Here is a 14,140-nt window from a genome sequence, read left to right on the forward strand (position 1 = left end):
ATCCAAAACTCAGATGATAGCAGATGCTGGCGAGGATGTGGAGAAAGAGGAACACTTCTCCACTGTTGGTGGGGTTGCAAACTGATACAACCACTCTGGAAATCAGTCTGGCGGTTCATCAGAAAACTGGACATAGTACTACCTGAAGATCCAGTTATTCCACTTCTGGGCATTTACCCCAGAGACGCTCCAACATACAACAAAGATACATGCACCACAATGTTCATAGCAGCTCTATTTATAATAGCCAGAAGCTGGAAAGAAACCAGATGTCCTTCAGAAGATGAATGGATACAAAAATTGTGGTACATTTACACAATGGAATACTACTCAGCCACCAGACACAATGACTTTTAACCAAATTCTTAAGAAAATGGATGGATCTAGAGAATATCATCCTGAGTGAGATAACCCACTCACAAAAGAACAGACATAACATGCAGTCACTGATAATGGGATACTAACCCCAGAAAGCTCTGAACACCCCAGAAACAACTCACAGACTGTGTGAAGTTCAACAACAAAAAAAGATTATATTTTAATTAAAATAGAACTGGATCACATCCCCCTTTCCTCTCTACAGCCCCTCCTAGTCTCTCTCCTGTCCCCTCAAATTAATAGCCTCTTTTTTTATATTATTGTTACATATATATTATGTGTATGTATATGTACCCACAAATACTTAATTACAACCTTAAAAAATGTATTCGTATACTTTTATGTAAAAATGCTGAAAATTTGTACATTTATCTTTGTTTTTTAAAATAAAGTAAAAAAAAAAAAACTAAAAAAAAAACTTAGGGAGCCTGCTGCAACCCCAGCACTTGAAAGGTGGAAGCGGGAGGAGAAGTTGAAGGTCAACCTTGGCTACACAGCCAGCCTGAGCTATGTAAGACCTTATCTTAAAAGGAAGAAAAACGGGGTTTGAAGATAACTCTGCCTGCACTGAGCGCATGCAGGTTTCTTTTTCCTGGCACCATTCCCTAAACAGTATGGTGACTATTTATATAGTATCACCATTGCACTAAATAGTATTAGAATGCCAGGGATATGTAAAGAACCCAGGAGGGTGCACACAGGACACACAGATGCCAAGCATTTTACACGGAGACCCGGAGCCAGCCTCCTGCACACACCAAGACAACTGAGTGACACAGAGGCAGGAATGGTGAACTCTTTAGTTTTATGCAGAGGGAATTTTGAGTTGGGTGGTGGAGGAAAGAGAAGGCATGAGGGGAAATAAAGACACAGAAAAAGTAAAGGTGTAAGGCCTCCAGGGTACCTCCCCATGGCCAATGGTAGCTTTTCCCAGGTGGCCACTGTCTTCCTTTTATATTGGAAACATATCTGAGCTGATGCATCCCTGGGGATGAGGGAAATTGGGGCACAGGGATACAGATGGTTCTGCATGAGCGTGGGGGGGTCTCACTTTATAGGGAGAAATGAAGGACTTTGCAGTACGTCACATTCTTCCAAAGCCACAGCAAATGAGCCCAGATGGACTCGGGGCTAAAAGTGGGGTTTCCAGATGGTCTCATGGGGCACGCTGTTTCTTCCCTCCTGCTAGCTTCCCAGAGGTATAAGCTATTCAGAGATCATTTTGAGAAGGTTTCCCTGGCAAATGCTACTGATTGTAAGTCTGTGGTTTATTTGTTTCTTCCTTTCCCATTATATTATATATGTGTGTGTGTGTGTGTGTGTGTGTGTGTGTTTGTGTGTGTGTGTAACATATATATACATATATATGTGTATGTATACATATACATATGAAATATATATCTATGTGAGCACTGGGTAGAGAGCAGTTTTCAGTGTCCCTTGCACTGACTGCACAAAGTCTAACCAAAAGGGCGATGTGGAAGTGATGTTTTAGCTTTTGGAGATGATCCCTCAAAGTCTGCTTCTCTACATCTCTCATGCACTCCTGGACGACATGAATGTTTAATGGTTTACTTCATCAGCCACGAGGCCATCATGAGTAAGGAAGCCATCCATGGTGGTTAGAACAACAAGAATTAAGGAGCCAGTGGCACTGACACGCCAGAGCACCATGGTAGCTTCCGGCAGGCTGTGTCCACATTGCCATGGTCCTAAAACCAATGTTATGTTGGCTTCCAGTGTTTTTTAGAGATGAACATTTGGTACAGGAACCTGAAAGTTATTTCCCTCAAATTCCTTACCTTGTGAGCCATGTAGCTTTCAAGGGTCCCTGCTTTTGACCCTGAGCTGGCAGTGGTCCTGGTCTTTTGCTCTTCTTCAGTGATTTTGGTGGAAGTATCTGTGCATCCAAGATGGACTCCAGGCTTGACCTGACTGGGGCAGTGAGGGAATGAGGAAAAGGCATGGACATAAAAAACAAACAAACAAACAACAAAAAACAACAACAAAAATTAAACAGGAGCAGGTGTGTTGTGGATCTGGCCTAATGCTACTTATAATATGTTAATTGGGTCCCCAAAATTACATGGAAGTCCACAATAAAACACCAAGGGTTCCTGCAACCAATTGATTTTGGTTGGTAAATAAAGTTTCTAGCAGCTAATGGCTGGGCAGAGAGACAGAGGCGGGACTTTTGGGATTCTTGGGCAAGGGACTGAGGGATGAGGAAGGAAATAGATGCCATGCTAGAATGGAGTGGCTGTCATGCCAGAGAAGTGTAAGATAGAAAGATCGCCAACATGTAAGAGCTGAGATTGTGGCCCAGGAGGACTGCAGGTCTGGGTCTGGGGCAGCCAAGATGGAATATAGGTTTTAGTAAGTAATGAGTTGGGATTATCAAAAAGTACATCAGCCATGTGGAGTTAGAAAGTTGCCCAGCCATTGAGCTGTTTAAGGCATATTAAAATGTAAGGCTGCATGTGTGTGTGTGTGTGTGTGTGTGTGTGTGTGTGTGTGTCTTTCATTCGAGAGCCCAAAAAATCGTGGGGTTCTGGAGTGCTTCCATCACTGGGAAGATTTGGGTAGGATTAATTGGCTAGTTCGACAACACAGTTGGTTTGGGCTCTCTGATAGAGATGCCTAAACACTCTAGGAAGTATTTATAAACACTGCTACATAAGGAGGTTGAGCTACTACATACAGATAAAATGGAAGTGGGAATATTATACACAAGTGGACAACATGTTAGATTTAGCTCATCTCAATAAGAGCAGGCTCTGTAGGGAGCAGACTTCGAGTGGGGAGTGCTGTAGCAGGGAGCTATGGTGGACACTTTTCGCACACACTGTCAACATTTGCACTTGGACCAGAGGAAGGCTATACCATACCTCTGAGCCTCATCACAAATAGGTGGGGCTGGGACTTTGCTGTTCCAGTGAGTCTGAAGCATTGGAGTCCTTGACATGGCTTGTGCCCAGGTCAACTGTACAGAACCACTCAAGACTTCCCTCACTCCCTACTGTCCTGGTAGTCCAGAGTCTACCATGGCCAGCACAGCTCTCTCTGTGTGCAATGTTTCCCATGATGCTCTTGTTATACATTTTTGCTTTGGGATTGCTTATATTTTTACATCAGGATTGAGTGCTGTTAAACACATGAGCTTGAATCATATTTTAATTCCTGCCTTTTAATCGACATATTTGATGAATCTACACTTAAAGAAAATATAATGATATTGATACTTTTAAATATTAAACATGTTATATACAATAGATCACGTGGCTAATACAATATACTGCATATATTATATCATAATCAATAAATTAATCTGTAACTAAAAGCCATTTATTTTTGTTTACTGTGTCTCCATTTCCATGCTTCTTTTCTACTCCCTTGCTATATTTGGACTGTTGTTAATACTATATGTGAACCTATCTATAGAACTTTTGACTGAATATTTTCATACAATTTTATTGGTTGTTTGAGCTGAATGTGATGGCTCATGCCACAAATTCCAGCACTCATGGGGCAAAAACATCCAGATCCCTATGAGTCAAGGTTAGTCTGGGAGAGGGAGTTGCAGGACAGCCAGACCTACAGAGACTCTTTCAAAACTCCAAACCAAGCCAACCAATCGAACCCAAACAAAACACAAATGATTTTATTGATTGCTGTAGTGACTACAGACATATGCATCTCTTGTAGTATATACTAGGCCCATCTTCGTACTAATTGCAGGTAGTACGTAGGAACCTCTAGTGTTTGGGTTACCCCTTTTTCTCCTTCACCCTTTACTTAATGGATGTTCTGGGTGTTACCTCTGCATACATTGAAGTCCAAAGACAGTGTTGAGAATGTGTGTCTTTGTCTCTTCAAGGGAAAAGACCTGCTTCAGATGGTGCCCCAGGTCTTCACCTAGCTCATTTCTAGTCATTTCCACCTTAAGGACTGTACTGGCTGGTTTTATATGTCAATTTGACACAAGCTAGAGAAAGGAGCCTCATGAGAAAATGCCTCCATGAGATCCAGTTGTAAGGCATTTTCTCAACTAGTGATCAAGGGGGGAGGAGCCAGTCCATTGTGGGTGGTGCCATCCCTGGGCTGGTAGACCTGGGTTCTATAAGAAAGCAAGCTGAGCAAGCAAGCTAGGGGAAGCAAGCCAGTAAGCAGCACCCTTCCATGGCCTCTTCCAAGTCCTGCTTCCAGGTTCCTGTCCTATGTAAGTTCCTGTCCTGACTACTTTTGGTAATAAACAGCAATGTGGACATGTAAGCTGAATAAACCCTTTCCTTCCCAACTTGCTTCTTGGTCATGATGTTTTGTGCAGGAATAGAAACCCTGACTAAGACAATGATACTCTCACCTGACACAGAATTCTGGGTGGACTACAGCCTTCATTGCTTCTGATAAGAAATCTGGTTACTGGAGTCGTTTAAAAATTAAGTACCATAGAGTTGCAGTGGTGAGAGTTCTTCCTGCGCTTTTAGAGGACCTGAGTGGGATTCCTCCACACCATGGCTTCCGGTCTTCTGTAAGGCCAGCTAAGGTCCTTGAAATTCTAGCCTCAGTCTCACTCAAAGACTTTTGAGTTTTTGTACATTTTAGTTTTAATTTCCATCTACTGTTTGGTCTGTCTTGTTTCTCTGCTACTACCTGTTTCCTGCTCCTCTCAAAGTGTGGGCCAGTCACGTGACTTAAACATCGAGTTCTGTCATCATTCGCTTCTGTTGAGTGCCACTTCCTGTCTGAACTGAGGGTTTCTGTTTTGTTTTCGTGTGTATTTGCTTTTTGTGGGACATTTTCTCTACCAGGAACGTGTGAGGCTTTGAGTCTGACGTGTGTTGCAGAGAGGATGTTGACAGGTTGGTTTCAGCAACCCTCGGGCTCAGGCTGAAGTTCTGACCAGCTTTTAGCGGGTTGTGGTTTCCTTGCTGGTCATGTTTTCAAAATGTTTATCAGGGTCTGTCCTGTGTGCGTTTCACCTTGTCAGCTTGCACTCGGATGGGATCTCTGTGCTCACAAGACTGCAGTGCGCTGCTGGGGTCCATGCTTAAGGTTCACTGTTTCTGGCTAAGTTTAGATTGGTAAACACCTATGGGGTGGCCCAGGAGACATGCCTTACTTTTCCTGATTCCTTTTACATTTTCAGACATCCTGGGGCTCTCCTATGGATAGAAAGCTGAGGTGTTAATTATATCATTCTAATCTGGACTTTCTGTGATTGTGCACGGTAAGCCATGAGGTAGGGCAGCAAAGAAAAGATCCATGGGGATGCAGGGACCCTTCCTGATGCTTACAACTGCAGTTCTATCAGAAAGGAAACTTTGTCTACTCTAGGGCTTCAGGCTGTCATGGGTCACCTAATTAAGTCCCCGTAGGAATTATTGGTGACCTTCAATGACAATAACTGGAAAGGAAGGGAAGTGAGAGAACAAATGGTCACATTTCCTTCCTTCTGAGCGTGAAGATGCTGCGTTCTGAAACAGACCTGGAATTGGAGCTCCTGAGCTGTCTCTGTCTGCATGGATACCGCTGACCCCACGCTTCCTTGATTTCACATCCTCAGGGGAAAGGTCGTGAGCCCATCTCACCTCTACTTCAGAAGCATCACCCTCATCAGAAGCATCTACATCAGAAGTTTCACAGCCTCACCCTCTTCCCAGAGTGCTACCCTCATGGGCTTTGCACATAGTCCGGTGTTTTCTGTGGCATGCTGTGATGTAAGAGTTAATATGGTTGGTGTTTTCTCAATACGTCCTGAAACTAGACCCATCCTATATTTTTTGATCATTAGCAAGATGAGCCACCAAATTCAATTATAAACCCTGCATAACCTGTGACCCTATAATGTAGGGAGCCGTTTGTGCTGCACCCAAACATGGTGCCAGCTTCCCGCCGAGAACTCAGCAAACAGAGCTGTTGCCCAGCCAAGAGACTTAATGCGCATGCACCACATAAGTCACAGCCCACCCCCGGGGCACGTGATTGAGCTACAGGAGGATGCACCAATCAGGTAGCAAGACAAGTCTCCTAGGCATGTATAGCAGTGGATTTTCTCCCCCACGTGAAAAGAAGAGGAAGACAGTGGGGTGATTGCAGGAGACCCCACGTGGAGGGATGGCGGAGAGGCACCACGTGGAGAGAGACTTGGTAAAATAGATTGCGGGAGGTCCCGCGTGGACAGAGACTGGACAGAGAGATCGTTCGTGGGGAACTGCGCGTGAGAGGCCGTCTAGACAGTAGAACTCGGTAGGGAGTCCCCAACTCAGAGACAAGTTTCCTGCTAATGAAGCCCCTGCTCAAAGTGCTGTTCAATAAAGGTTATCCGCAGAAGAAGCTGTTTGTTTTGTTGCACGCCTGTTCCTAGCTGCGGGAAGCGTGGGCGCGTGACACTATAACGTACTTTCAGAGGCAAAAATGTATCGGTATGGCCTGAAGCTGTATTAAAAACAGCATGAATTTCAGCGGGCAAGCAGTTGTCCTCAGTTTCTCCTACTGAGTTACACACAGGAATAAGAAGACCTGCAATTATTCTCCAAGTATAGTTTGTTTCTTTGTGGCCCAACATCATCCTCTGGGGCTCTGATGGTGGTACTCACAATGCACTAGTTAGAACAGTGCATTTGACTAAAATGTGTCTGCATGAAGTTGTGAAGGATTTGATATCTTTATTGGAAGATTTAGGGACTGTTGCATTTCACATAGGATTCAGCGTGTCTAGAAACAATCCCGGTTTTGGGATCCAAGTGCTTTCATTTTCTTCTTTTCTGTTCTGTGTTCTACAACATGGCCTGCTTTAGAATTACTACTGCAGTCAAGTTTGATGGCTCTCATCTGTGATCTTAGTGCCTGGGACACTGAACTGGGACATTGGAGGACTGCCACTAGTTCCTTGGGATCCTCAGCTACATAGGAAACTATAAGCCATTCTGGCCTACAATAGTAGACCCGATCACAAAAAACTAACCCACCAGCCGGCCAGCCAGCCAGTCAGACAACCAACCAACCAACCAACCAACCAACCAACCAACCAACCAGCCAATCAACCAACCAAACCACCATCACCAAAAACAGCAACACCACCACCAACAACAAACACCACTTGTGCACAATGCCTATCCAGTCCTCTAAGCAAGAGTGAGCTCTCCTCTGCAGGATGAAAAACATCCCTCTCTACATACCTGGCTCTGCCCCCAGCCTCTTCACCCTTGGCGCAGAGCATGAAGCACGCAGAGCTGAGGCAACAGTGACTTCCTATTGCTGCTGAAAAAATGTCCCAGTCTATTTTAACCATCCATTCACACACAGTAGGGGTGAGTAGAGTTTGTGGTGTGAGAATCACAGCTACAGACAAACAGACCCAATGATCCAAGAGCCAAGAATTCCATCCAAGAGAGATTTCACTTAACAGGCAGCCAACTAGATAATGAGGCTCATTTGGGGTTATTCATGTCATTGAAGTCTAGCTTTTATTTAGTCCCAAAGGTATTGTTCAGTTTCCGGTATATGAGTGCATCATAGACTTCAAACAAGCTGTTCTTAAATAGGCTTTGTCTCCCCTCTACCTCCTACCCCAACTTGTAAGTCACATTCCCTAACTCAACCTTCGGAACTATGAACATTTCCCCAAGCAGGCTATATATCTTTGTTTCTTTCCAAATTCTTCACAGATGTCATTTACTTTTCTCCCTGCCCATTTTTAGTGCTAGGTTATTATCATTATTATCCATTGCTGTAACCAGGGAGCATTGTTCCCTAGCCTCTTTATACAGCTTTAAGGCTGTAGAGATTCACCCAGAGAGCCTCCGAATAGCTTGGAATTGCAGTTTTTAGAAACTTAATATTACTTCATTTTGGCCCGAAACTATATAATAGGCTTTGAATCCCTTCTGATTAGAAAGCAGAGGTTATCTTTATCGTTTCATAAAAATATACTGTATGCATTTTAATGAAAGAAACAGAAAATTCCCCCCAGAGGACGCCACTTGCCCAGTGTGACAGGATGCACCTGTAACCTCAGCACTTCGAAACAGAAAGCAGAAAGATGGTGAGTTCCAGATCAGCCCGGAGCCACATCCTGAGACCCTGGGATGTCCTGAGTACCAGAACAATTATGCCATCTTAGATGAGTCTGGCACTCTTGGGTTTACAGTCCTTTCACAGTTGTTGTATTTGCATGCTAACACTCCCTGAGGAAGGTGATGTTATGCTTTGACAGACATGCTATATGGAATGACCAGGGTTACTGAGTAGTAGCTCTTTGGGTTTGGACCCTGCCCTGGAAGTTCCGGCATTTGGCATTGCAGGGGAGTGAAAGCGAGAGTGCATAACCCTGGAAACGCAGGGCTTCCTCACTTTCTGCACAGTGTTTGGCTCTCCCAGACACTAAGGCCTCATTAGCACTCCTGATGTGATCTTTTCCGGCTGTTCCTGTCCTCTCGCTTCCTCCCAGCCCTTCTGGAATCCCCTTTTGGGGGCAGCAATGGATATGGCAGTGGAATCACTTAGAAGGAATTAATTGCCTTTGCTTCTAATTACTTTCCTTTTTCAAGGTCGATGGGTTAATTATGGAGACAGTAACCACATGTTAGAGTCCCCGGGTGAAAGACACTTTCCCTTTAACACGATCACACTGTGCTGGTGATACCCATCCGCCCTGAATGATGCTAAAGTAATTATCTCTGGAGCAGGTTGCTCTATACAAATATTCACAGAGCTTATAACACTGAACCCTCCAGTTGCATAATAAAGGGGAAAAAATCAGAGCTTAAGATTATTTAGCAACACACACACACACACACACACACACACACACACACAATATATATGTGTAGCAGGCCCAAACTATAACATGCTACAGCTATGACAATTTTACACAGTAGAAAACACTATAGGATGTTTCTCCAGGAACAAATCAACTCTCATGTCTATGCTGCAGTGAGGTCTTTAGGGATGTGGAGACAGTTCTAACATGGCTTCAGGTATACATGACCACCACTCAGCTGTCCAGAAGCACCGGCTCAGTCACTTAATATTAGAAACCCAGAGATGGTGTGATGGCACTTGTGAAGCCTGGTGGCCTGGATTCACACAGTGGAAGGTGAAAACTGACTTCTATGAGCTGTCTTCCGACTTTCGCCTATCTGCCATGACACATGTACCGCCCCCACAAGCAAATTTTAAAAGAGAATGAAAAATAGTCTAAACCTAGGAGGATTTAAGACTGCCTACACTTGAGGGCTGCAATAAAGAATGCAGAAGGATGCTAACCCCTGACTTCAAATCAAGTGCTGATCATTAATAATAGGAAACACTCATGCAAATTCTCTTCTCCCAGTACAGTTAAGGAAATGGTTTTCACACTTGAGTGGGTACCGAATCCCCTGGAGGGCTGCTTATTAAAATCCAGATGGCAGGTCCCCACTCCCTTCCGACTCACCAGGGCCGGGGGTGAGACCCCAGTTGCATTTCTAACAAGTTTCAAGGTGTGGCAGCTGCCACAGAACAGCACTTGGAAAGGACTGACTGAAGTCACACTTACCGATGACAGTGACTCTGAGCACAGCGGCGTGGTTAGTAGAATTTGGGGGAATCTTTTTGTGCTTGTGAGATGATAATGGGGGAAAATCATTAATAGGAGAATTTAAGAATGGAGTAACACAGAGGCTCACAGATAATGTGTTAGCGTTTCATTAAGGGTTTAAGTGATTAAAAAAAAAAAAAAAAAAAAAAAAAAAAAAAAAAAAAAAAAAAAAAAAGAACCATAGGGCAGGGCAGCTATAACTCTCAGAAGCTGCCTGGAGGAGGAGATTAAAGAGAAGTTTAAAAAAAAAAAAAAGATGCTGCCAAATAAGCCCATGGCAGGAGTCGGGTTTAGTAAAAGAGAAAAACTAGGGAAGTAAAAACAGAGTTAAAAACTGGGAAAGAAAAAACCAACACGGGAAAGGGAAAAAAAGGGGAAAAAAAAGAGAAAAGAAAAAAAGAAAGGAGGAGAAAAGAAACACTCCACCTTGTTAAGACTCAGAAAGCTGAGCAGACCTCACCTCACCTTATGCCTGTACCCCTTAGGGACCATGATGGGGAAAGGGAATCTGGGGAGGGAAACTTACAGTCCCCTTAAAGGAAAAGATTCCTCTTCCTTCATTAGCATGGCTCAGAGTGAGTCCACCTTCCTTGAAGTGGTCTCTTGGCCCTGTGATGGACTCAGCCCAGCTGAAATGTGACTACACCAAGGCCAGAGAGTTGATTTTCCTGATCAGGATTTATTTTATTTTATTTTATTGTCAGTGGTACTAAGAGAGTTCCTAATTTAGCAAGTATTCTCTACACTTCCAACTTAGGTCCCAGCCCTTCTCTTTTGACATTTGTTATAATTATTTGCTCTACTATCAGGGGATCTAGAAGAAAAAGATAGAAAGGAGGTAGGGTAGAAGCTATGCCTTTTGAAGTAGAACTCAGAAAAGAGGGTAGTTTTAGTGTGTGAGTAGTTCCACTGGACAAGGGGCTTCTGGAAGGGACAAGACCATGACTTCATGAAGGGATAATTATTCCTCCCATCTCCTTAGTATGTCTTTCTGTGACTCAGCTTTCCTGAGGGGCAGGCTCCTCGCCAAGTGATTGACAGGCTCAGTTGGAGTACCTTTTAAGGGAGGGAACAATAGTATGTCCCATCTTCACCTAGGGATAGAAGTAAAACCAGGAGACCATAGCTTTCCCCTAATGGGCTCATCAAGCCCTCACATCTTCATCTTTTCATGTAGAAGTTTAAATCTTAAGGGGACAGTTCTGTTTCTTGTTCCAGGATTTTCAGGGAAATGGGATGGATCCAAAGCTGACCTGACCATGTGGGAAGGATCAACAATCTCCAGTGGCTTTCAGGCCTAATGCCTATGTATGTATCTAACAGTTAGGAAGGAGCAGAGCTGGTATAGAACAGGGACCTGCTTGGTATAACTCTCCCTGCCCTTCTGATCTTTAATGCTGCCATCTCACCCATAGGCTAATTTCTCCCCATGTCCTTCCTGACTTTATTTAGGAAAATAGCAGTGAGCCTGGAAATTTAAAAATCCCACGCTTAATACTGACACAAGCACTTCATCTAACAATAACATCCAGGTTAATCCGACAGCAGCAAGATTTCTCTAAGAAGAATCAAGCACATGAGTTCATTTCCCTCTAGGTACAATAAGCTTTGTTAGAAGGCCATGTTCCCCCCCCCCCTCTCCCTCCCTCCCTTTCCCTCTCCTTCTCTCTCTCTCTCTCTCTCTCTGTGCATGTGTGTGTGTTTGTGTATGTGTGTGTGTATGTGTGTGGTGTTTGTGTGTGTGTGTGTGTATGTGTGTGGTGTTTGTGTGGTGTGTGTGTGGTATGTGTATGTGTGTGGTGTTTGTGTGTGTGTGTATGTGTGTGGTGTTTGTGTAGTGTGTGTGTGGTGTGTGTTTGTGTGGTGTGTGTGTGTGCGTGTGTGTGTGTGTGTTTGTGTATGTGTGTGTGTGTGTGTGGTGTTTGTGTGTGTATGTATGTGTATGTGTGTGGTGTTTGTGTGGTGTGTGTGTGGTGTGTGTTTGTGTGTGTGTATGTGTGGTGTGTGTGTGTGTGTGTGTGTGTTTGTGTGTGTGTATCTGTCTGTCTCTCTGTCCCTTGGATTCATGCAGATGACTGTGGATGTCACAATGTCCCTGAAAACATGACCGACATTATGTGTTCACTGGCACAGCCCAGAAAAGCAACTGTCCCACACTTGTGAGACAAGTGGAAGCCTTCCTCTGAGCTCCATCGTTGGCTATAGTCTACGCAACTCAGCGGCTGCATTGCTTTGTTTCAGCCCTTGTAAGCCCTCCTCAGCCACCACCAGGACCCACATTTCCCTGAGTCCCGATGTTTTCTCAGTCAGAGAAGTACCACAGATCCACATAACATCCTCTGATCCCCAGTCCTCGGGGTGCACTCCTAACTGGAACACTTTTCCATCAGCAACTTTCCCTAAGCCCTTGGCATTAATGCCTCCTTCCCAGAATGCACTTGGCTCTACATTCTCTGTCCTCCACCGCAAATGAGCATGTCTCCAGACTCATATCCCTCTGGATTTTTTGAACTAAAAAAAATTACTCATATTCATAAGTTTTCCTTTCAAAGACACCTCTATGCATATAAAAATTCCTGAATATTTACAGCAAAGTTACTAAACAGGTACTAGTTGGGGTGGAATATGTGCTTGGAGGCACACTTTAAAGAGAAGACAGAACTGACCAAGGGTAGGAGCTAGACCACAAGTAAAAAATTATGAGACGTTTCAGAGAGGCATTTGGGGAGATGGTGACACTTTCCCTGGATGACAATGTATTAGCCACAACCTCAGCCTGTGCCAGGCTCTGGGCCAGCCTCAAGGGAGGCACTTAGTACCGCAGTGCCAGGTCTCAGAGAAACAAGCAAACAAAGAGAAAGGCCTAATTTGTAGCCTTTGCTGATCTCTGAAGAGCCGATATTCTCAGGATAGCTGAATCTCAGCTAATGGCTTGATGCCACTAAAGTGAATTTAGGAAGATAAATGTCCAAGCTGTTCTCAGAAACTCATGGGAGTCACTGTCCCCACTGCTAGTGCCGCTCACCCCCGTGATTTCTGGTTCCTTGCCTTCTTTCCTGAGGATAATGAGTACACTTATTTCACATAATTACTGTATTAAGCTCAACCAGTCCTGCAAAATCTTCCAATGGTCTTTATCCCACCACAGACATTAGAAACCAACACTCAGGCTGTGGAGACACTTGGTGTGACCTGGCAAGCATCAGACAAAGCTGAACCTGTCTCAAGTTTGACCCACTTGGTTCTTGGGGCAGGCAACACTAAGGACCAGTTCTGAAATTCAGATCCATTTTTCCACCAGAGGCTGGTGCTTTCCAGATGAATACTGTTCCATAGTGGTTTGGCTGGACCCTCCAGTTGGGATACTGTTGTGTGGTTGGTTGACTAGTTTTCCCCAGGACTTCACAGTTCTGGGCTCATATTCTTCTACTCCTTGCACCTTTTCTCTCCCTATCTCTTAGTTTTTCTTCTAAAAGTACTCTGTGGTCACAGAAATCTAAGGTGATTAAAGATAAAGGTTGAAAGAGAATGACGGCGTGTGGGCTTGGGCATCAGCATCTGTAACATGCCTTGGGGAGATGCTCAAAGCATTGGAGATGCTCAAAGCATTGGGAAGCACTGGCGAGATGCTCAAATCTTTCTGAAGGTCAAATTTAAGAGCTAGAGAAACAGAGTGGCAGAAACAAGAGGCTTTGTTCTGTATGAACTCGTTGAAGATTGATAGTATTCCAAGTGTAGGTGGAAAAGCAAAGATCTCTCATAAGGGGCAGTTCTTTTAGAGCATGCATCAACAGGCCCTCGGGGTTAGGAGAGGAAATAGAAAAAGGAAGCCCAGGATTCTTGTCTGGAGGCTGCTGGGGGATTATGGAGATGGGGCATGGAACTGAAGGACACACAAGCCTTTATCCAAGCCAGGCCAATGGCTGAAAGAAGAACAAGGCTCTCATTGTTCCTGAGCTCTGAAGTGGGAGGCAGGTTTCTTCCTGGAATTTGCACCTATGCAGTGAGCCCTGTTTCCTTGCTAATGGCAGTACAAGCTCCTTCTCTGTCCTCACTAATAGCAGCCCAGGCAAAACAGAATGCCAAGAGAGTGCCAAGCCTGAAGACTCATCCAATCTGGCTCCACTGTTTGTCTCTGCCTTCCTAATCCTGAACTGAAGGTCAAATGGAAGATTCCCC

This window comes from Micromys minutus (genome assembly GCF_963924665.1).
Source record: "Micromys minutus genome assembly, chromosome: 10".
Taxonomy (NCBI): Eukaryota; Metazoa; Chordata; class Mammalia; order Rodentia; family Muridae; genus Micromys; species Micromys minutus.